Source organism: Pseudophryne corroboree, chromosome 1, assembly GCF_028390025.1.
Source record: "Pseudophryne corroboree isolate aPseCor3 chromosome 1, aPseCor3.hap2, whole genome shotgun sequence".
Taxonomy (NCBI): Eukaryota; Metazoa; Chordata; class Amphibia; order Anura; family Myobatrachidae; genus Pseudophryne; species Pseudophryne corroboree.
In genome coordinates, this window is record NC_086444.1 from 119699790 (window position 1) to 119725276 (window position 25487).

Here is a 25487-nt window from a genome sequence, read left to right on the forward strand (position 1 = left end):
TTCACAGTAGTATCCATAGGATATACATTGGGATGACCCAAAGCAAATTAAGCGAAGGGGACGCTCCTGATTGGACAGGAGAATCCTTCGCCAGAAAGCAGCATCCTGAGAGGCAAAGGTATCAAAGGCATAATGTCTAATGAATGTGTTAATGGAAGGCCATGTGACTGCCTTACATATCTGTTCCGCAGAGGCACCACGGCATGCTGCCCAAGATGGACCTACCTTACGAGTAGAATAAGCAGAGACATTAGCCGGAACAGGAAGATCAGCTTGAGAATGATTGAGAATGATCTTCCGAGATAGTCATCTGAAGCCACCTCACCAGTGTTAACTTGTCACCAGGCCATCCGCTCTTGTGGAACCCATAGAGAACGAAGAGAGTGTCTGTCTTTCTGATGGCACTTGTACAATCCACATAGATCCTTAAAGCCTGGACTACGTCTAAAGATACATCTCCCACAGAAAGATCCGGCTCTTGGAAAGCCGGAACTACAATTTCTTCACTAAGGTGGAACTTAGAAACCACCTTAGGAAGATATCCAGATTTGGTTCTGAGAATTGCTCTATGTGGATGAAAAATCAGAAAAGGAGGGCAACATAATAACACCCCTAAATCTGAGACTCTTCTAGCTGAAGCAATAGCCAGTACAAAGAGAAGCTGTCAACCATTTAAGAGCCACTTGCTTCAGTGTTTCAAATAGGGCAACTTGAAGCGCCTTTAGGACTAAATTTAGATCCCAAGGAGCTGTAAGAGGAACAAAAGGAGGTTGGATGTGAAGCATTCCTTGGAAAAAAGTGCGAACATCCTGTTGGTTAGCAATTTTCTTTTGAAACCATACAGTCAATGCTGACACCTGAACTCTCAAAGAAGCTACCCATAGACCTTTGTCCATTCCTGCCTGAAGGAATGCTAGGACTCTGGAGACTCTGAAAGACCTAGGGTCAAGCTTCCTGGCACTGTACCATTGAATATAAGCATGCCAATGTGAGCAGAGGACGGTTTCCTTGCTCTAAGCATTGTTTGAATTACCTGTTGTGGGAATCCTCTTGCTTTCAGGATAGAAGTCTTAAGAGCCACGCCGTCAAAGACAGCCGATCCAGGTGCTTGTAATAACAAGGACCCTGAGACAGTAGATCTGGACATTGAGGGAGTAGAAACAGAGTATCCACTGACAGCCTCTTCAATGTCTTCTAGGCCATGCTGGAGCTATTAATATCACGGCGCCCTTTCCCTGTTTGACTTTTCCAATCACCCTGGTCAACAGGGCGATTGGTGGAAATACAAATGCCAGACGAAAGTCCCATCTTACTGACAGAGCATCCACGAAGGTTGCTTTGGGATCCTTTGTCCTTGACCCATATGCGAGAACTTTGTTGTTCTGACGAGAAGCCATGAGGTCTATCTCCAGCAGACCCCACTTGTTTACCAGCATCTGGAAAACCTCTGGATGTAAAGCCCATTCGTTTGCATGAATAGCATGTCGACTGAGAAAATCCGCTTCCCAGTTTAGGACTTCCGGCACGAACACTGCGGACAAGGCCGGATGATGAAGTTCTGCCCACCTTAACGTGCAGCTTACCTCCTTCATTTCCTCCCTAATGATTGAGTTACGCTACTGCCGTTGCATTGTCCGAGTGAATCTGAACCGATTTTAGTATGTCCTTTGCCTGAATGATTGCCATATATATGGTCTGAAGTTCCAATATATTTAATCGGCAGGCAACTTTCTTCCTTGGTCCACTGCCCCTGGAAGCAACACTTTTCTGATACTGCTCCCAAGCCCTGAAGACTGGCGTCCGTTGTCAGAATCTCCCATTCTGAAATCCAAAAGGGTCACCCTTTGTCCAGATGGGATGTCTTTAGCCACCAGGCTAACGACCTCTGTATTTCCTGAGGAAGGACCATAGTCTGATTTTTTTTATCGTCTGATGTAGCCCATTCCATCTGGAGAGAATCAGACGTTGAAGGGGCCTCAAGTGGAATTGAGCATACTCCACCATGTCGAATGTTGGCACCATAGATCGCATCACTCACATTGCTGTATGAATGGATACTCTTCGACTGTGTAGTAGCTCTTGAATCCTTGTCTGTATTGTGCATATTTTGTTCAGAGGTAGAAAAACTCTCTGAAGCCTGGAATCCAATACAGCCCCCAGGTGCGTCATGCGTTGTGATGGAACCAGGGATAACTTTGCCCAATTTATGAGTCAGCCGTGGCTTTTTAAATAGGCTATTGTCAATTGCTGATAGCCCTGGAGAGTTTCTTGGTAATGAGCCAGGTCGTCCAGGTATGGGAAAGTTCTTATTCCCTGGCGATAGAGATAAGCTGCCTTCACAGTAGAAGGTCCTAACTGAACTTTCAAAACTAAAAGTGGATAAATCAATGGGGCCAGATGGGATACACCCAAGGATACTAAAAGAGTTAAAAGATGTGTTGGTGGCACCATTAACAGAATTATTTAACCAGTCACTAAATACAGGTGCCATTCCAGAGGACTGGAAAAGAGAAAATGTAGTTCCACTGTACAAAAGTGGAAGCAAGTAACTACAGACCAGTAAGCTTACATCAGTAGTAGGGAAAGTAATGGAAAAACTACTAAAAGAAAGAGTTGTGGAATATCTTAAATCAAACAATTTACAGGATCCAAAACAGCATGGATTTACTGGTTGGAGATCATGCCAAACAAATCTTATTGACTTTTTTGACTCTGATGAAAATAATAGATCAAGGGGGAGCTGTAGATGTAGCATATCTAGACTTTAGTAAGGAATTTGACACTGTCCCACATCGCAGACTGCGAAATAAACTTGAAAGTGTGGAGGTGGATTATAAAATAGTTAAATGGATAAGAACCTGGTTGCAGGATAGGAAACAGACAGTTGTAGTAAATGGAGTGCAATCTATAGAGGGAAATGTTACCAGTGGAGTACCCCAGGGATCTGTACTCGGACCAGTTCTCTTTAATATCTTTGTTGGTGACATTGCAAATGGTATTGAAGGGAAAGTATGCCTTTTTGCAGATGATACAAAGATATGCAACAGGGTAGACACACCAAGAGGGGTAAAACAAATGATTGATGACCTAGCTAGGCTTGAAAAATGGTCAAGAACATGGCAACTACAGTTTAATGCTAAAAAATGCAAAATCATGCACTTGTGTCTCAAAAACCCAAAGCTTAAATATAGTATCAAGGGTGCTATAATGGAATCTACTGAGGAGGAAAGGGATTTAGGAGTCACTATTTCAAGTGACTTAAAGACAGGAAAGCAATGCAACAAAGCAATGAGAAAGGCAAGTCAGATGCTTGGTTGCATAGGGAGAGGAATCAGTAGCAGGAAAAGAGAAGTAATAATGCCACTGTATAGGTAATTGGTGCGGCCTCATCTGGAATACTGTGTCCAGTTCTGGAGACCATATCTCCAGAAGGATATAAATACATTAGAGAGTGTACAAAGAAGGGCAACTAAAATGGTGCATGGCCTACATCACAAAACTTACCCGGAAAGGCTAAAAGATCTTAACATGTATAGTATGGAGGAGAGAAGGGAAAGGGGAGACATGATAGAAACTTTCAAATATACCAAAGGTTTTAACAAAGTTCAGGAGGGAAACATTCTTCAAAGGAAGAGAAGTATTAGAACTCAAGGACATACACAAACTGGAGGGAGGCAGGTTCAGGGGAAATTTAAGGAAAAACGAGATTTATGGTAAGAACTTACCTTTGTTAAATCTCTTTCTGCGTGGTACACTGGGCTCCACAAGTCTGGACAATGGGGTGTAGAGTAGGATCTTGATCCGAGGCACCAACAGACTCAAAGCTTTGACTGTTCCCAGAATGCACAGCGCCACCTCCTATATCACCCCGCCTCCCAGCACAGGAGCTCAGTTTTAGTTAACCAGCCCAATACAGTAGCAGGAAAAGAGACGACAACGGTTAGTAACCACATACACCACACTCTCACGACAAGAGAAGTGTACGCGGCTAATGCCAAATGAACCCAAAGAAGCTAAGTGCGTCAGGGTGGGCGCCTCGCAGAAAGAGATTTAACAAAGGTAAGTTCTTACCATAAATCTCGTTTTCTGCTGCAGGGTACACTGGGCTCCACAAGTCTGGACAATGGGGATGTCCTAAAGCAGTTCCTTATGGGAGGGGATGCACTGTAGCATGCACAAGAACCCGGCGTCCAAAGGAAGCATCCTGGGAAGCGGCAGTATCGAAGGCACAGAACCTTATGAACGTGTTCCCGGAGGACCACGTAGCTGCCGTGCACAACTGTTCAAGGGTCGCACCACGTTGGGCCGCCCAAGAAGGTCCAACAGACCGAGTAGAATGGGCCGTAATGTGAACAGGAGCAGAGAGACCAGCCTTCACATAAGCATGTGCAATCACCATTCTAATCCATCTGGCCAGGGTCTGCTTGTGAGCAGGCCAGCCACGTTTGTGAAATCCAAACAAAACAAAGAGAGAATCAGATTTTCGAATAGAAGCAGTTCTCTTCACATAGATACGGAGAGCCCGTACCACATCCAAAGACCGCTCTTTGGGAGACAAATCAGGAGAGACAAAGGCCGGAACCACAATCTCCTGATTAAGATGGAACGAAGAAACCACCTTAGGTAAATATCCGGGACGAGTCCTAAGAACCGCCCGGTCATGGTGAAAAATCAGATTTGGGGAACTACAAGACAAGGCACCCAGATCCGACACCCTTCTAGCAGAAGCAATAGCCAGCAAGAACACCACCTTAAGGGAAAGCCACTTATGGTCAGCTGAACCAAGAGGTTCGAATGGAGGCTCCTGCAACGCCTCCAAAACCACCGACAAGTCCCAAGGAGCCACAGGCAGGACATAGGGAGGTTAGATACGCAACACACCCTGAGTGAAAGTATGAACATCAGGTAAAGTCACAATTTTTCTCTGAAACCACACTGACAAGGCAGAAATATGAACCTTGAGGGAGGCCAGACGCAGGCCTAAATCTAGGCCCTGCTGCAGAAAAGCCAACAGATTGGCTGTACTAAACTTGGAAGCGTCATAATTGCTAGATGCGCACCAAACAAAGTATGAATGCCAGACCCTATGGTAAATCCGAGCACAAGCCGGTTTCCGGGCCCGCAACATAGTTTTAATGACCTCTTCAGAAAAACCCTTAGCCCTCAAGACGGAAGCTTCAAGAGCCACGCCGTCAAAGATAGCCGGGCTAGATCCTGGTAGACACAAGGGCCCTGAACGAGGAGGTCTGGGCGTTGTGGAAGTAGAAGTGGACGCTCTGATGATAGGACTTGTAGGTCTGAAAACCTTTTTTCCTTTTTCTTGCTTGAACTTCCGAATTACCCTGGGCAGGAGTGACACCGGAGGGAACACGTACGGCAGCCGAAACCTCCACGGCACCGCCAGTGACTTCCACGAATGCTGCTTGAGGATCCCTTGTCCTTGCTCCGAAGACCGGAACCTTGTGATTGTGTCAAGACGCCATCAGATCCACATCTGGAAGACCCCACCTTTCCACGAGGAGTTGAAACACTTCTGGATGGAGGCCCCACTCGCCGGCATGTACGTCCTGTCGACTGAGAAAGTCCGCTTCCCAATTCAGGACTCCCGGAATGAATATTGCCGATATTGCCGGTAGATGGCGTTCTGCCCAACGTAGAATCCGTGAGACTTCCTTCATTGCCAGACCGCTTCGAGTGCCGCCTTGATGATTTATGTAAGCCACTGTGGTGGAGTTGTCCGACTGTACTTGAACAGGACGGTTCTGAATCAAATGCTGGGCTAGGTTCATCGCATTGAATACCGCCCGCAATTCCAGAATGTTGATCGAGAGGAGAGATTACTCCTTTGTCCACCGACCCTTCAAGGAGTGCTGCTCCAGCACCACGCCCCAACCTCTTAGACTGGCATCTGACGTCAACAGGACCCAGTTGGATATCCAGAAGGGACGGCCCCTGTACAATTGTTGGTCCTGGAGCCACCAGAGCAGCGACAGACGGACCTCCGGAGTCAAAAAGATCATATGAGACCTGATCCGGTGAGGCAGGCCGTCCCACTTCACTAAGATCAGCCTCTGGAGGGGGCGAAAATGGAATTGAGCATACTCCACCATGTCGAATGCCGAGACCATGAGGCCCAGCACCTGCATTGCCGAATGTATCGACACCTGCGGACGAGAAAGGAAGCAACGAATCCTGTCCTGAGCTTCAGGACTTTCTCCTGAGACAAGAACAACCGCTGGTTGTGAGTGTCCAATAGCTCTCCCAGGTGCACCATGCTCTGAGCAGGGACCAGGGAGGATTTCTTCCAGTTGATGAGCCACCCGTGGGCATGCAGAAACTGGACCGTCATGTCCAGATGACGCAGGAGAAGATCTGGGGAATTTGCCAGGATTAACAAGTCGTCCAGATACGGCAGTATCCTGACCCCTTGACGGCGGAGTACCACCGTCATTACCGCCATAACTTTGGTGAAGACTCGCGGAGCCGTTGTTAAACCAAAAGGTAACGCCCAAAACTGGTAATGTAGGTTGCCAATAGCGAACCTCAGGTATTTTTGATGTGACACTGCTATAGGAATATGCAGGTAAGCATCCTGCATGTCCAGGGAACATGAAGTTCCCAGGTTCCAAGGCCAGAACTATCGAGTGAAGGGTTTCCATACGGAACTTGGATACCTTCACAAACCTGTTCATTGCCTTCAGATTGAGAATGGGCCGGGAGGACCCATTCAGTTTCGGGACTAGAAACAGCGGAGAATAGTACCACCGGCCTCTCTGAGCAAGAGGCACCTGTACTACGACTCCTGTATCCAGGAGGGTCTGTACCACCAAATGTAGAGTGTTTGCCTTTGTCTAGTCCGACGGGACGTCTGTTTGGCAAAATCAATTCGGGGGTCCGTTTTTGAAGGCTATGGCGTAACCTCGAGTGACGACTTCCCATATCCAGGCATCTGAAGGTGTCTTCAACCATTCCTGGGTATACCCTAGAAGCCGGCCCCCCACCCTGGGATCCCCCAGGGGGAGGCCCGCCCCGTCATGCGGCAGGCTTATCAGTCTTGGCAGCTGGCTGACGGGCAGCCCAGGCTCTTTTGGGCTTCGGCTTACCAGGTTTGGAAGGGCAGGCCTGCTTATGGTACGCCTGACCTTTTGCTTTACCTGAAGGACGAAAGGGGCGAAAGGACGTGCCTTTGGCCTTCGACACAGAAGGAGCTGTATTAGGCAGACAGGCAGTTTTGGCAGTAGCCAAGTCAGCCACTATCTTATTTAAGTCCTCCCCAAACAGAATATCTCCTTTGAAAGGGAGTACCTCCAGGGTTTTTCTAGCGTCCAGATCCACAGACCAGGATCTCAGCCACAATATCCGGCGAGCCAGGACTGACGTAGTAGAGGCCTTGGCTGCTAGGATACCGGCATCAGAAGCCGCCTCTTTAATATAGCGAGAAGCTGTGACAATATATGACAAGCATTGTCTAACATGGTCAGAGGAGATTTCAGCTTCTAACTCCAAGGCCCATGCTTCAATAGCCTCTGCAGCCCATGTAGCTGCAATGGTGGGCCTTTGTGCAGCACCCGTGAGGGTGTAAACCGCTTTCAGACAACCCTCGACACGTTTGTCCGTAGGCTCTTTTAGAGACGTGACGGTAGTGACAGGTAGAGCTGAGGAAATCACCATCCTAGCCACATGTGAGTCTACTGGAGGAGGCGTTTCCCAATTCTTAGACATCTCTGGCGCGAGGGGATAGCGAGCCAGCATCTTCTTTTGAGGCACAAACTTCATACCCGGGCTTTCCCAGAGTTCCTGACGTATATCCACTAGGTGGTCAGAGTGAGGTAAAACCTGCTTAACCACCTTCTGATGCTTGAACCTATCTGGTTTCTTAGGAGGAACGGATGGCTCGGGATCATCCGTAATCTGCAGAATTAACTTAATAGCCTCCAAAAGATCAGGAACATCCACATGTGAACTACCCTCACCATCAGCCGTATCTGAGTCAGCACATACACTGACCCCACAGGTTCTGTCTTCATCAGACGAGGTGTCAGTGACAGCAGTGGATTGTGAGGAGACCAGCGCTCGCTTAGAGGACCTCTTGGACTTAGGCGAGCGTTGGTCAGACTTTTAGTAGTCAGGGACTGGTTCAACTTCTTTAATTGAGCAGATAAATCATCCGCCCACGGCGGGTTAGCTGCAGGGACCACATACGGGTTGTACCGGCATTGGGGGTCCCATAGGGGGTGTTAGTTTGTGAACTAGCGTATGTAGAAGCGTGGAAAAAGCGGCCCACGGAGGGTCAGTATGTGCCTCCGTTGCCACAGTCCCACTGGGGGGCAAAGAGCCCCCAGAACCAGAGCCCACAGCTGCTATATTCTCCTCATATGGGTCTGTGACTGCAGCAACACCGGCAGTGTGTTCAGCCCCAGAACCGTTACCCTCAGAAGCAGACATGATATAACTTGCAATATGAGGTAACACAGTACAATTATTAGCAGCACTATATCCCTAAACCCAAACCCCTGCGCAGTGTAGTCAGCACTAGCAGAGATAAAGGAGAGATATGGTGACTAAATCACAGAGAAAAATACGTAATACAGTATATCTTTGTGAAAATCCTATATTAAATAACACCTGACGCACCAAGCCCCCTCAGGTTATGAAATATAGGGATAGCAAGTTGAGTGAAAGACACAAAATGGACACCACTCAGCTATCAAATGCACACACAAATAGTCACAGTTTGTATAATGCAGAGGTTATTACAGACAATAATACTGCACTGGACTAGCTTACACAGCTATATAGTCAATAGATATAACACTACACAGTAAGAACTGGATGTATATCACAGGGTAATTGTACTATAAACCCCTGACTAAATGCACTCTTTCTCTGGCTGGGTCCACAGGATTATCCACAGGATAACAATGGGATATTGTCGAGTGACAGCGAAAATGGCACCAACACGGTCACAAGCTTTCTGGCCTCCCAGGATACATTTGGGCCTTCACCATATAGTCCCGCCCACTGACTCAGTCAAATCAGTTTTTTGCTTGGTGCGGCAGGAAGCCGCATGGTCGCAGGGCTGCTGATATAGCAGCCTCAAGCTTTTTGTTATTTTATTTTTATAGACTTACTATATTGTTTTTTTGAACGCCTTCTCTTAACAGTGTCTTAAACGCATACTAGAAAGAGTCGCTCCAACAACTCCCCACCGGGTCGCAACAACGCTTACCTTCGGGTATTAGTGCTGTCTCGACGGGCGTCTGTGTCGGATGTTCTAGCAGGTCCAGCAGACGTAACCAGGCTGTGGCCGGAGCATGGGGAGACGGTGAGTCTATGGACTTCCTCTCACTAGAGGGGTCAGGACACAGCTACACTGATTTGGTGGAGACTACAAACAGTGTGTTGATGCGCCGAACATCTCGAGTGTGACAGCGCTACGCTCCGGGGATCATAGGCGCCAGGACTAGGTAGAGGCCGCGATCCTGGGAGTTTAAGTCAACAGGGGGATTCAGACGCTCTCCTGGCCGCATCTCCTCCGAGTTCATGGCCAGTTTCCGCGCGTCTCTCGTTTCATGAACTGAATGACCACACTTCCGGCTCAAACGCTACCACGAGGGTACTCGGTCGCAGCTTAGATGCTGCGGTTGTGTACACTATAAATCCCGCCCAGACCGAGTTGCAGGCCTTAGCGTCTGCATACACGTGGAAGCCGCTCAGCGTCCGTGTCCGCCAGTGAGCACTATGAAACCATACATGCAGCTCCTTTCCTATAGTTTGGTTCCAGTAGCCTCTACAAGCAACCAAGGGACAGGTAAGACTAAGACAGATATGTCTGTATGGCAGACTACACAAGATTGTCAAAGTCGAAAAATATCTTGATTCACATGCCTTGTACTAACCCCATGCACATGCCTGCTGCACGTGCACCCAGTCTGCGGTGCGTGTGCATATCCGCAAATTGCGTAAGATCGCTCCGGCGATCACGCGCGTGTTATGCGCATTTACGGTAAAGTTTGTGAGCGTGTAGCGGGCGACTCGATCTTAACATATTTAACCTATATAGTGTGTTTTGTAGATAATATTTCCCTTAACAATGTCAGTAAAAATGCTTAGTTTAAATGGTTTGTGGACATGGGGATTCCTCTTTGCATGATATGAAGGGTCAGACAAAGGTTGAAAGGTGGTGTTTAGTATCCAGCTGTAGAGTATTTTAATAGTAACATTTCAGTGTTGGTTAGGAAGAGATTGTTCGCTGCTGCGTATAGTTACGCACAAAAGTATGTTTGGAGCATTAAATGTATTTGCAGTTTATTACACATGCGGGTGGAATCCAGAGGATACCTCCCACCTGGGCAGCTGGAGAAGGACACAGCCCACCTGTTTAAACCCACCTATGACCTTTACTATAATGTGGAGACACATTCCTGTGTCCAATGAACAATGAGATTGTAGGGACCATTGTATTGTGAATGTATGCTGTAAATATAAGGACCACCATTGCTGGAGCAGTCACTCACTCTCTGCAAGGTTTTCACACTGAAGGCTGGTTCCAGAAGCGCTTGCGAATCATTCCCATGTGTGTAAGTTCACTGTAGCCATTTATTCCCTTTGTGTATGCCATTCATTCTCTCTCTGTGTGCTTGTATTTACGATCGCATTGCTAATGTTTATATCTTATTTCTTGTTATTCTGTTTAGATATTGATGTTAGGTTTGTAGTGTATAAGCTGTAATTGTTTTCCCCTTTTATATATATATATATATATATATATATATATATATATATATATATATATACTAAAGAATCTTCTAAGAAGGTGTTGGAACCTTACCAGGTCTTGTGTGTTTCACCAGTTATTATATAGGGTCTCTCTCTTAGCGTATTAACCGCTCATACCATATTCACATCGTTAAAGGTTTAAGCATTACATCATTGTGGTTTTACATTGCCAAGGTTTACAGTATAAGCATACCCTTTCTGCGTTCATTTAAAAGGTTTAAAGGTTATCAACTGTGTGTGCGCCCGCTGTGTGTGTATTCCGTACACCCAGCACAGCGTGTGTACGTTACGTGCGTACCACGTGCGAAGTCTTTGTACGCAAATAGCGTACAAAGTGCGTAGCACGTGCACATGGTTTAGCGGCCATAACGGCTTCACGTTGTTAATACATAGCTTATGTTCAAAGGTAAATATTTGACTTTATCAAGATGATACATCGGATGATGATACAATAGAGTCGAATACTCCGTATGATGATCAGTCGCAGAGCTTTAGTTCAGAAGATGTAGCTGAACTTATTAATGCTGTGAAGGCTGTTCTCTTGTTGGAAGAGCCAGCCAAGACAGTGTTAAAAGCTAAAGCACCTGTATTTAAATGAACTTAATCAGTGAAAGCTGAATTCCCAGCGTCAGATGAGCTGACGGAAATGATGGATGAGTCTTGGGCAGCGCCCAGTAAAAAGTATAAGATTCCTAAAAGATGGGATTCTTAGTATCCATTTCCAGCTGTGGATTGTTCGAAAAGAGAAGTTCCTCCAAAAGTAGATGCACATGTTCTGCGATTTGTGCATAAATCTGCTTTACCACTGTCATCTACCTCACTAAATGATGTCACAGACAGAAGGGTAGAGAGCCTTTTGAAAAATATATTTTCTCTAGTAGGAGCAGTGGTAAGACCTGCTATGGCTTCGGCTTGGGTAGCAAAGGCAATGGGCGAATGGATAGAGGAACTAGAGAATGACATCCCTTCGCCTACTAGGGAGCAAGAGGATCGTTTTTGCCGTTTAAGACAATCTGCCCAGTATTTGCAAGAAGCAGCAATTGATGTAGGAGAGACACGGGTGGCTCATAATTTGGGAAAAGTCGTCCCTGAATCCGTCACAGCGGATGGTTCACTTGGGGGCCATATTGGATTCAGACCTACAGAAAGTTCTCCTACCAGAGAAAAAGATAGTCAAGGTGCAGGTCATGGCTCAGGAAGCGTTGCACGCCCAGACAATGTCAGTCCATACAGCAATGAGACTGTTTGGTCTGATGGTATCAACCTTCGACATGGTGGAATATGCGCAATTCCATTCCAGAACATTGCAGCACCTTATACTGACCAAATGGAACGGAAATCATCAGACGATAAAAAAGCAGATGATAAAGTTTCCAGTAAGCGTAAAAAGGTCTCTAGCGTGGTGGCTACAGACAGACCATTTAAACAAGGGGAGACCCTTTTGGATAAAAGAGTGGCAAGTCCTGACAACAGATGCCAGCCTGCAGGGCTGGGGGGGCGGTACTCGGAAGCCTATTGTTCCAGGGAAAATGGACCGCAAGGGAAAGTCGCCTGCCAATAAATCTGTTAGAAATAAGGGCCATTTACTTGGCTCTAGTTCAGGCAAAGGACAGTCTGCAAGGAAAACCAGTCCAGATTCGCTCAGACAATGCGACGGCAGTAGCATACCTCAATCATCAGGGAGGTACTCACAGCAAGAGACTGATGGAGGAAGTAACTCCCATTCTAAGATGGGCAGAACTCCATCTCCCAGCATTTGTCCCGGGTGTACTAAACTGGGAAGCGGATTTTCTCAGTCGACACACCATTCAGGAAACCTAATGGGCACTACATCCAGAAGTGTTTCAGACACTGGTGAACAGATGGGGTCTTCCAGAGATAGACCTTATGGCATCTCATCTAAACAACAAAGTTCCAAGGTACGGATCGAGAACAAGGGACCCAGGAGCGGTCCTTGTAAACGCACTGTCAGTAGAATGGAGGTTTCAGCTGGCGTATCTGTTCCCTCCAATATCTCTGTTACCCAGAGTAGTGAGAAAGATAAAACAAGCAAAAGGAGCAATGATTCTAATAGCTCCAGCTTGGCCAAGAAGGCATTGGTACACAGATCTGTTGAGAATGTCCGTGGAAGCGCCGATACTGCTCCCTCAACGTCCAGATCTGCTAATGCAGGGTCCTTGTTGCCACAGTCATCTGGATCGCCTGTCTTTGACGGCGTGGCTGTTGAAACCTCTATCTTGGAGGCTGAAGGATTTTCGAAACAAGTAATCCAAACTATGCTTAGAGCAAGAAAGCCTTCTTCGGCCCGTGTGTATCATAGAATCTGGCAAGCCTATATGCATTGGTGCACTGGAAAAAAATTCAATCCGAGATCCTTTAAAGTGTCCAGGATTTTGGATTTCCTTCAAGCAGGATTGGATAAAGGTTTGAAAGTTGCTTCCTTGAGGGTTCAAGTATCAGCGTTAACTGTATGGTTTCAGCGGAAGATTGCTGATTTACAGGATGTACGTACATTTTTCCAAGGAGTAGTACATATTCAACGTCCATTTGTTCCTCCTGCAGCTCCCTGGGATTTGAATTTAGTTCTTAAATTTTTCCAGGGTCCTCTGTCTGAACCACTTAAGAGAGCAGATCTTAAGTGGTTAACGGCTAAAGTTCTTTTTTTACTGGCAATGGCGTCAGCCAGAAGAGTGTCAGATTTAGGAGCATTATCGTGTAAGTCTCCTTTCCTAAGTTTTTTTCCCAGACAGAGCAGTTCTCAGAACGAGATCTAGTTATCTTCCAAAGGTGGTATCAAAGTTTCACCTGAATGAAGAGATTGTAGTCCCAGCTTTTCAGGTATCGGGACTTTCTGCGGGAGAAGCGTCGCTGGACGTGGTCCGGGCTTTAAGAATCTACATAGATCGTACTAGTGCCATCAGAAAAACAGATTCTCTCTTTATCCTCTACGGATTCCATAGAAGAGGATGGCCTGCTAGTAAACAGACACTGGCGAGATGGCTCCGAATGGTAATATCAGAAGCTTATTCTCATGCAGATCTCCCTATTCCGGCTAATGTCTCTGCACATTCTACACGTAAGGTAGGTCCTTCTTGGGCAGCACAGCAGGGTGCTTCAGCAGAACAGATATTTAGGGCAGCCACATGGTCTTCCATAAATGCATTCATTAGACATTATGCCTTGGATACTTTTGCCTCTCATGACGCAGACTTCAGGCGAAAGGTCCTCCTGTGCAATCAGGAGTGTCCCCACCACTAAAATGGCTTTGGGAATCCCAATGTTATCCTGTGGATCCAGCCAGAGAAATATACGTTATGGTAAGAACGTACCGTTGATAACGTGATTTCTCTTATGTCCACAGGGATCCACAGGGATCCCACCCTGACGCATCTGATTTGTGGATCTAGACAATCACTAAAACCTCTTCCTTCTTGTATGAAGGGTATGCATGTGTGTTCTTATCGCCTAAACAGGTCTCTACCTTATGTTCCTGCCTAAAATCGCTGAGGAAAGAACTGATTTGACTGAGTCAGTGGGCGGGACTATATGGTGAAGGCCCTAATGCATCCTGGGAGGCCAAAAATCTTGTGACCGTGTTGGTGCCATTTTCGCTGTCGCTCGACAATATCCCAATGTTATCCTGTGGATACCTGTGGACATAAGAGAAATCACGTTATCAATGGTAAGTTCTTACAATAACGTATATTTCTTAACTATCACTGACTAAAAAGGCAGGTAGAATACTTAAGTGTCTTGTAAAGTCACAGCGCTGACAACCAGGCGGCTTTACATAGGAGGATTTGCCCAAGCAGTCCCAGGAACAGTGAACTGAGGAGTAATGGCGCTGCAGACACTGACAGGGAGTGAGGAAAAGACAGAGATGCAGCTCCAGGGCGGGAACACTTGCTGGAAATGGCGCCCTGGGTCTGGGGCTTCAGGTCTAAGCCTTATCCCCCTTGCTGGCAAAACCACCGGGTACTGTGGGCGATATTAAAATCGTTTTTGAGAGAAAACCTGACCTGCGCCCATGCCCTGGTGATCTAGTGGGATCGCCTGTATCCACAGTGTCCACCGCCAGCGCGCGCAGCCCGCATCCCACTGACAGCGCCGGATTGCGATAAAGACAGGGTCCCGCAAGCGGGACCCACTTACAACCTCCCGGAGCGCGGCCACGCGATCCTGGACAGACCAAGCCGTGTGTGCCTAACGTGAAGTAAACCGGAGCCTCCGCTGTAAGTACCCGGCAACCAGGGCTCGGGAGTGTACAGCGCCACTGGGGAGAGCTGGAGCTGCAGCAGAGAATGTCACATGACATTTACCACTGCTGCTGCCCTGAAGTCTTCACTTTTTCTTCAGAAAAAAAAGCCTTTCTTAGGGCTGCCTGGAGCAGCCCCTCTGTTAAGTGCCTGCTTACTGCAGCACCAACTAACAAAACTGAGCTCCTGTGCTGGGAGGCAGGGTGATATAGGAGGCGGCGCTGTGCATTTTGGGAACAGTCAAAGCTTTGAGTCTTATTAACTGTTAAACAAGCGCCTCAGCATAAGATATATATAAATTAGAGATACTTTCTGAACTCTTGCGCTAGCCAAATGACTATATGTGTAATAGTAGGGTGAAGATAAACAAGAAAAAGAGAGACGGCTGCGCTGGATTTCAGAAAAATGTATAGATGACAATAGAGAGAGCCAATGTGTCAATACTCAAAAGTAACCAAATTTATTAAAACATTGTAAAATAATGAATATGAATAAAACAATAAAACCTGCATAAATTGTTGCACAGTTAGATATCTCACGATGTCAGCACGGTGGGGACTTATGCAAAGTTGCAGCTGTGATGTATATTGCTGAAGTCCGTATTCCGTGACAGAAAATAGGAGCCGCTCGTGGTGCTCAGTGATGATAAGCAAAGGTGCAATATGTAGAGCTTCAGTGATGAGTCACATAAAGGGAGCCAGTGAGTCAATCAATAATAAATACCTCTCCAGTGGGTTGGTCCATTTACCGGGCGTCCCCGGTCAGGTATCCTGCGTTACCCACAAACAGCTGTGCAGCGGAGAGGAGAAGGATTGCTGTTGGAAATCAACTGGCTTAAACAACGTGAATGGCAGCGGCTATTGAGAAGCTGGAAGCCGTCCGGAATATTGCCGTCTGGAAGTGCTGAGCTTGTATTACATGTGAGACACCTGAGCAAGGTGTATAGGAGGCGGGTCCTAACGCGTTTCGTCACGCTCCACGTGGCTCTCTCTATTGTCATCTATACATTTTTCTGAAATCCAGCGCAGCCGTCTCTCTTTTTCTTGTAAAGCTTTGAGTCTGTTGGTGCCTCGGATCAAGATCCTACTCTACACCCCATTGTCCAGACTTGTGGAGCCCAGTGTACCCCGCAGCAGAAAATTATTTCACAGACAGGGTAGTGGATAAGTGGAATAGCCTCCCATCAGAGGTGGTAGAGGCTAAGACTGTAGAGCAATTTAAACATGCTTGGGATAGGCATATGAATATCCTCACAGAGAATTAAGGTTCAAAAAGGGTTGAGATAACCTAAAGGATAAAAAAAAAGGGGCAGACTAGATGGGCCAAGTGGTTCTTATCTGCCGTCAAATTCTATGTTTCTATGTTCCTATCACCACCATAATTTTGGTGAACACTCTTGGAGCTGTAGCCAGTCCAAATGGTAGGGCCTGAAACTGAAAATGTTGCCGGAGGATAGCAAACCTGAGATAGCACTGATGGGACGGTGCTATAGGTACATGCAGGTAAGCATCCTGGATATCTATGGATACCATAAAATCCCCTGGCTCCCTGGCCAAGATAATGGAACGTAAAGTCTCCATATGAAAATGAGTCACCCCAATGTATTTGTTCAGAGCTTTGAGATTGAGAATGGGCCAGTATGACCCATTCGGTTTCTGTACTAGAAACAGGTTGGAATAGAAACCTTGTCCCTGCTGTGCAGGAGGGACCGGTACTATCACTCCCGCTTGTAGCAACTTCTGAACTGCCTCCTGTAAGGCCCTGGCCTTCGTTTCCACTGAAGATGGGCTGGTACAAAAAAATCTTTGCGGAGGGTGTTTCTTGAAGGCAAACGCATAACCATGAGTTACCGCTTCTTGCACCCAGGCATCTGTGGTGGACTACTGCCAGGTTATTAGTACAGGTTGAGTATCCCATATCCAAATATTCCGAAATACGGAATATTCCGAAATACGGACTTTTTTGAGTGAGACTGAGATAGTGAAACCTTTGTTTTTTGATGGCTCAATGTACACAAACTTTGTTTAATACTCAAAGTTATTAAAAATATTGTATTAAATGACCTTCAGGCTGTGTGCATAAGGTGTATATGAAACATAAATGAATTGTGTGAATGTACACACACTTTGCTTAATGCACAAAGTTATAAAAAAATATTGGCTAAAATTACCATCAGGCTGTGTGTATAAGGTGTATTTGTAACATAAATGCATTCTGTGCTTAGATTTAGGTCCCATCACCATGATATCTCATTATGGTATGCAATTATTCCAAAATACAGAAAAATCCGATATCCAAAATTCCTCTGGTCCCAAGCATTTTGGATAAGGGATACTCAACCTGTATTACATTTTATTTATAAGGTGCCACAAGTGTTTTGCAGCGCTGTACAAAGGTCAGTACAGGGAGACAAACCTTAGCATTACAGTAAATAACAAAAATACAGTACAGGTAACAAAGAGCACCACAATTCTCAAAACATAATACAGCTAAGATTGTAAGTAGCGAGGGAGTAATCATCGTACTACTGGGGGTTGGTGGCCATGGCTAGAGATGAGCCTTTACAAGCAGGAGAAAAAGCAGGTAAAGATGGTCGCTGAGTAGGAGAGAGCGGCGAGTGAAATGTGTCGAGAAGAGGGCTATGACAACAAAAGGAAAGAGGGTCCTGCTCTGAAGAGCCAACAATCTAGTCGGAAGGGGCGACAGGCAGATGACATGAGGCGCAAGCAAGCGGGAGGTCTGTGAAAATAGAAGTTGGCCTCCTACCCTGGGGTACCCCAGGTGGAGGCCCATGCCATCAAGCTGATGGCTTATCTTCTGGTTTGGAAGCAGGCCCTCTGGTAGCCCAATGCTTTTTAGCCTTTCCAGACTTATCCGATTTGGACTGTTTGCCATAATCCTTACCTTTTGCTTTTCCTTGGGTCCGAAAAGACCGAAAAAGCTGGAAACCTAGGTTTAGACCTGTAGGTAGAAGGAAACTTCACTTTCTTAAGAGTCTGCTTTTGACTCCAATATGTTAGTTAATTCTTTACCAAAAAGAATATCTTCAGTAAAAGGCAAAGACTCTAATACCTTTTTGGACTCTGAGTCAGCCTTCCATGTATATAGTCAGACATCTCTGCGTGCTGCTACTGCTGAGGCTGATGCCCAAGAAGCTACTATACCCATATCCAAGGCTGCTTCTTCCATAAAGACAGCTGCTTGTTTAATATGTGCAATATGGGACTTTTGTTCTCTAGACGCCAATGAAAGGTCGTCTTTCAATGCATCAGCCCAGGCCGCCACTGATTTTGCCATACAGGCTGAAGCCATGGCCGGCCTCACCTCTGCCCCTGATAAGGAAAAAAAAGGTTTTAGAAAACCATAAATCTTTCTATACGTTACATCACTTAATGATGTTGAATGCAAAGGCAATGTAGATTTACGCACCAACCGAATCACATGCATATCTGCTTTTTAAACAATCCCCAGCTGGAAGAGGATAATGAGCAACTCCATTTTTTAAGAATGCTGAACTTTTTACTGGGTATGACCCAAGCCTCTTGCATGATTTCAGTCAGCTGCTCTGACTCCGGAAATTCAGTTCTGACCATTTTGGGACATTTAAATACAGGTGCCTTGGATTTTAACAGAGGCTCTGCTGCATCCTCTAAGCATGGAATGGCTTTCATAGCATTAATTAGCTCAGGTAAATCTACAGAGCTGGGACCTTCATCCTCATCTCTGTATGGAGACTCAGAATGTGACGAATCATCCTCCGAAGTTTCCCCTTCCGAAATGTGTGTAGACTGTGAAGATGTTTCAGGTCTGCGTGATTTCATTTCCACAGGTCTTTCAGCCCGCTTTTGTTGAAAGGCTGCAGCTTCCTGAACTGGATGTGTCATAACCCAGGGGGAATGCTACACATAAGGGTTAATAGGGTAACATATACTTGGTACTGGAGCTGGCACAATACGCTCAGCTATATTATACGATGTTTGTGCAAATGATGACTTGGCATATTAAGGAGGCTTTGATGGAAGCTAAAACAATTTGCACATAACCCATTTTGAGCCAGATCTTGAGAGGTTAACCCTGATTTGCATGACAACATGATATCAATGTGGGTACAGCTGTGGCGAGTGTATCCTCCTCTCCCTTGCCTCTCGTAGACATGATAAACAAATCACACACCTGTCTGGTGTCAACTACACAATTAGTGACTGTATTCACTTTAAGTTTGCTAAAGTGAAATACCAGCCGATCCCTCCCTGCCTTGCACCAGCCTTGAGGATCAGATATACTTTGTTTCGGTCAGTTCTGCTTTCTCATATAAGTCAGCAGCCACATTAGCAATCAGTCACATTGTTATACATTAGTATACATTGCAATATGAGCACATATTCAACTACAGAAACATTTCATTTATGAAAACATTTCAGGTATGTAGGAAAAACATATTACTGCATTACCTTATATAGGACTTTTTAACGTATTCAGTCAGTCGCACAGCGAAAGAAACAGCAGTAAACTTTTATAAGACTCATGTGCATCAGGCACTTATATAACTACTTGTACCCCAATGGTAGGTAGAGACTCAGTGCTGTATCACCTGCCTCAGGAGAGCGGTATACAGGGAGACTTAACCCCACTTCCAGGATCGATAAATACGCTAGCAAACGCTGAGTGGATTCAGACGCTAATAGTGAACACAGACGCCTAAGTGAATACATACGTTATCAGTGAACACAGACGCACCAGTGACATAGCTACCTATGCTGCAACTGGGTCAGTTAGATATCTAGCGTCTCAGATGGAAGCAGGAAATCAGTTCATGGCGGGAAACTCGGAGGAAACTGGTCATGAACCGGGGGGAGGGGCGACCAGGGGGGCGTCTTACTCTCCACTGCTGACATTAACCCCAGGGATCACGGCCTCATACTAATCCCTGGAGCCTATGATCCCTGAGGCCTAGTGCTGGTGCACCCGAGGTGGCAGCCGCACCAGTGACTGTTCAGTAGTCTTCTCCAGAAAACAGTGCGGCTGTGTCTTGCGTCTCACCCACTAAGCGGAACCGACATCTTACCTTTTCCCTGTGCTCTGGCCACAGCCTGGTAACGTCAGCTGGACTTTCAAGTACATCCTCACTGACGCCCGCCGAAACAGCACTGTACACGTGTGTAAGCGTTGTCACGACCCAGGGAGAGTTGTTGGAGCGACTCTTTCTAAGGTGCATATAAAACGCTTTAAAAAAAAAAAAGAATAAGGCTATAAAAATAATAAAAAAGCTTATGGCTGCAAAAAACAGCAGCCCCATGACAATTGTCTGGCTTCTGCCACACCAAACAAAAAAGGAGACTGGCCCATTGCATTTTGTGAGGCCAAAAGCTTTGATCGATTGGTGCCAATCCGCTGACGCTACCTCATATCCCAATGTATATCCTGTGGATACTACTGTGGACCCTGCAGGACAAAAATTCTTATACTCTAGGGTGCCGTGATTGAAAAAAGTTTGGGAATCCCTGGGCTAGACCATCATCTGAAAATATGGCTTATATATAACTATATTAAACTGGGTTATCTCCCAAGAGACAGCAAAAACCAATGTGTCTGGCGCTAGATTAATATGTACTAATCTCTATAAAAGAGAGAGGACAGTCTATAATCGGCTGCCTTCCCAAAGTGGACCTGGAAATCCACCCAGTATACTAATGCAAACAAGGAAAAAATAGGTGAAGGTGCACAAATATATAGTAACCGACTGCTGTTTTGATATAATTTGGTAATTTATTTCTAATGAAATTTAAAATCTTTAAAAAAACAGAAAATAAAACAAAGGTAATTACCACAAGACCAACAACATTCATGGGGTTAATACCACATATATTTAAATTCGCTCCACACAGACTGATGCTTTGGTTAGTAAATGGCACCTTTTGAGAAATGGCTTAATGCATGCACCCTTCTAAACTAGGCCAAATGTGCATAACACTCCTTCAGCTGATATGCTCAAAGTCCATGCACATATGTGAACAATTATGGTTAGTTTTAGTCCCAAGCATAAACTGTTAGTCGTGCAGAAAATAGATCACAAAGGAACCTTAATTGCATGCACTGATGATTAATGGAAATTACAAGATAAGTCTCTTTCAGCTGATGAGTTAATTTTATGTGCACATAAGAGAACAGTATATCTCCAGACCGGCTGAATACTGATTAATGTGATGATCACAAGAGTTCGTGCCACTTAGGAAGTGGGTGCTAGCTGTTGTAATGGTGTGGTTTAGACTTCACCCATTAGTGATCTCAGGAGCGCTCCCGTGTTGCGTAACACCCGTGTGTCCTCCTTTTGATTCCTCCTGCCTGGTCCCCACTCACCGGGGTCCTGGTGTCGATTGCAGGGGATGGAGGGCTTTGTAGCTGTATCCACGGGTTAGCGTAACCGCAGTGGCTGTGGAAGAGTGGAAACGCTAGTGTATGTCACGTGCCGCGACTTCCGGTTTCGGGCTTCCGGTTTTTTGCGTTCCACTTGCGGTTCACCAAGGATGAGTCCACTGACGCGTTTCTCCGCCCACAAAGATGGCGGTTTCATCAGAGGATGATAGGCTCATCGCCATGGTCTCCTTTTATCCCCTCAAAGGGCTCCCTATTGGATAATTAGTATTAACTCTTGATCTCCCTAATTGGGATACATTCCTATTCAGTTCTATCAGTGTTGTTTTCTAACCACAGCATATAGTTATTAAGTAGGTCATTAGCTCATCGATATGTCCCGATTAACATTTATACAGTACATAATACTTATATTATATTATTATTGAGGTGCCTGTCTAATATTCAATTCAAAGAAAAAAGTAGGAATATTAAAAGAAATATATATTTTATACTTCAACATCAATAAATACTAGATGATCAGATGCAAATATGTGCAAGTATATGTACAGACTCGCATACATACATATACATGTACATATAAATAATATAACTCCGAGAAGAATCATATCCTCTCGAATTGCAATTTATTTACCATATGTATATATATATATATATATATATATATATATATATATATATAAATATAATATTGTTACAACTACATGTTTGCTTGGCAGATTTTTTTATGCATATATATAGAGATATATGCATCGCACAATCTCATCAAAATTAACAATAGATAAATAATAAGATCAGATAAATACAAATATTTATAAATCGGACAGATCTGGTTATATAGAGAAATAATTATATATATATAAAAAAAATTATGATATAGAAAAAATTATATAGAAAAAATTATTAATTAGAGAGAGAGGATGGGCAAACATATATCCAGTTATCCTAGAGGAAGAGACAGAGATCATATGTAGATACAAATAACTTTCTGAGATATGACAGTAGTCATTTGCGTGCTTGGAGGGACAATGTCCCCAAAAGCCAATTTTATAGGATTAAAAGAAATTGTTCCAGACAAGATACCTATCAAGAACAGGTCAAACTGGTATATGAAGCTTTTGAGGATCAAGGTTATCCCCCTTATATCCTGAAGAATGCGTTAGAGGATACTAAGAAAGATAGATGTGAATTACTTATAAAAAATAAAAATAAATATAGTAATGATATTAGAAACAAAGATAAAAATATAAATAAAAATATAAATAAAAAATAAGAATTTACTCACCGCTAATTCTATTTCTCGTAGTCCGTAGTGGATGCTGGGACTCCGTAAGGACCATGGGGAATAGCGGCTCCGCAGGAGACTGGGCACAACTATAAAGAAAGCTTTAGGTCTAACTGGTGTGCACTGGCTCCTCCCACTATGACCCTCCTCCAGACCTCAGTTAGGATACTGTGCCCGGAAGAGCTGACACAATAAGGAAGGATTTTGAATCCCGGGTAAGACTCACCAGCCACACCAATCACACCGTATAACTCGTGATACAATACCCAGTTAACAGTATGACAACAACTGAGCCTCTCAACAGATGGCTCAACAATAACCCTTTAGTTAAACAATAACTATATACAAGTATTGCAGACAATCCGCACTTGGGATGGGCGCCCAGCATCCACTACGGACTACGAGAAATAGAATTACCGGTGAGTAAATTCTTATTTTCTCTGACGTCCTAAGTGGATGCTGGGACTCCGTAAGGACCATGGGGATTATACCAAAGCTCCCAAACGGGCAGGAGAGTGCGGATGACGCTGCAGCACCGAATGGGCAAACTCTAGGTCCTCCTCAGCCAGGGTGTCAAACTTGTAGAATTTAGCAAATGTGTTTGACCCCGACCAAGTAGCTGTTCGGCAAAGTTGTAAAGCCGAGACCCCTCGGGCAGCCGCCCAAGAAGAGCCCACCTTCCTCGTGGAATGGGCTTTCACTGATTTAGGATGCAGCAGTCCAGCCGCAGAATGTGCAAGCTGAATCGTACTACAGATCCAGCGAGCAATAGTCTGCTTTGAAGCAGGTGCACCCAACTTGTTGGGCGCATACAAGATAAATAGCGAGTCAGTCTTTCTGACTCCAGCTGTCCTGGAAACATAGATTTTCAGGGCCCTGACTACGTCCAACAACTTGGAAGCCTCCAAGTCTGTAGTAGCCGCAGGCACCACGATAGGTTGGTTCAGATGAAAAGCTGATACCACTTTAGGAAGAAACTGGGGACGAGTCCTCAATTCTGCCCTATCCATATGGAAAATCAGATAAGGGCTTTTACATGACAAAGCCGCCAATTCTGATACACGCCTGGCCGAAGCCAAGGCCAATAACATGACCACTTTCCACGTGAGATATTTCAAATCCACAGTTTTAAGTGGCTCAAACCAATGTGACTTTAGGAAATCCAACACCACGTTGAGATCCCAAGGTGCCACTGGAGGCACAAAAGGGGGCTGAATATGCAGCACTCCCTTAACAAATGTCTGAACTTCAGGTAGTGAAGCCAGTTCTCTCTGGAAGAAAATCGATAGAGCCGAAATCTGGACCTTAATGGAACCCAATTTTAGGCCCATAGTCACCCCTGACTGTAGGAAGTGCAGGAAACGGCCCAGCTGAAATTCCTCCGTTGGGGCCTTCCTGGCCTCACACCACGCAACATATTTTCGCCATATGCGGTGATAATGGTTTGCGGTTACTTCTTTCCTAGCTTTAATCAGCGTAGGAATGACTTCCTCCGGAATGCCCTTTTCCTTCAGGATCCGGTGTTCAACCGCCATGCCGTCAAACGCAGCCGCGGTAAGTCTTGGAACAGACAGGGCCCCTGCTGCAGCAGGTCCTGTCTGAGCGGCAGAGTCCATGGGTCCTCTGACATCATTTCTTGAAGTTCCAGGTACCAAGCTCTTCTTGGCCAATCCGGAACGATGAGTATAGTTCTTACTCCTCTTCTCCTTATTATCCTCAGTACCTTTGGTATGAGAGGAAGAGGAGGTAACACATAAACCGACCGGTACACCCACGGTGTCACTAGAGCGTCCACAGCTATCGCCTGCGGGTCTCTTGACCTGGCGCAATATCTTTCTAGCTTTTTGTTTAGGCGGGAAGCCATCATGTCCACCTGTGGCCTTTCCCAACGGTTTACAATCAGTTGGAAGACTTCTGGATGAAGTCCCCACTCTCCCGGGTGGAGGTCGTGCCTGCTGAGGAAGACTGCTTCCCAGTTGTCCACTCCCGGAATGAACACTGCTGACAGTGCTAACACGTGATTTTCCGCCCATCGGAGAATCCTTGTGGCTTCTGCCATCGCCGTCCTGCTTCTCGTGCCGCCCTGTCGGTTTACATGGGCGACCGCCGTGATGTTGTCTGACTGGATCAGTACCGGCTGGTTTTGAAGCAGGGGTTTTGCCTGACTTAGGGCATTGTAAATGGCCCTCAGCTCCAGAATATTTATGTGCAGGGAAGTCTCCTGACTTGACCATAGTCCTTGGAAGTTTCTTCCCTGTGTGACTGCCCCCCAGCCTCGAAGGCTGGCATCCGTTGTCACCAGGACCCAGTCCTGTATGCCGAATCTGCGGCCCTCTTGAAGATGAGCACTCTGCAGCCACCACAGCAGAGACACCCTGGTCCTTGGAGACAGGGTTATCAGCCGATGCATCTGAAGATGCGATCCGGACCACTTGTCCAACAGGTCCCACTGAAAGGTTCTTGCATGGAACCTGCCGAATGGAATTGCTCGTAGGAAGCTACCATCTTTCCCAGGATCTGCGTGCAGTGATGCACCGACACCTGTTTTGGTTTTAGGAGGCCTCTGACTAGAGATGACAGCTCCTTGGCCTTCTCCTCCGGGAGAAACACTTTTTTCTGTTCTGTGTCCAGAACCATCCCCAGGAACAGTAGACGTGTCGTAGGGACCAGCTGTGACTTTGGAATATTTAAAATCCAGCCGTGCTGTTGTAGCACCTCCCGAGATAGTGCTACCCCGACCAACAACTGCTCCCTGGACCTCGCCTTTATCAGGAGATCGTCCAAGTACAGGATAA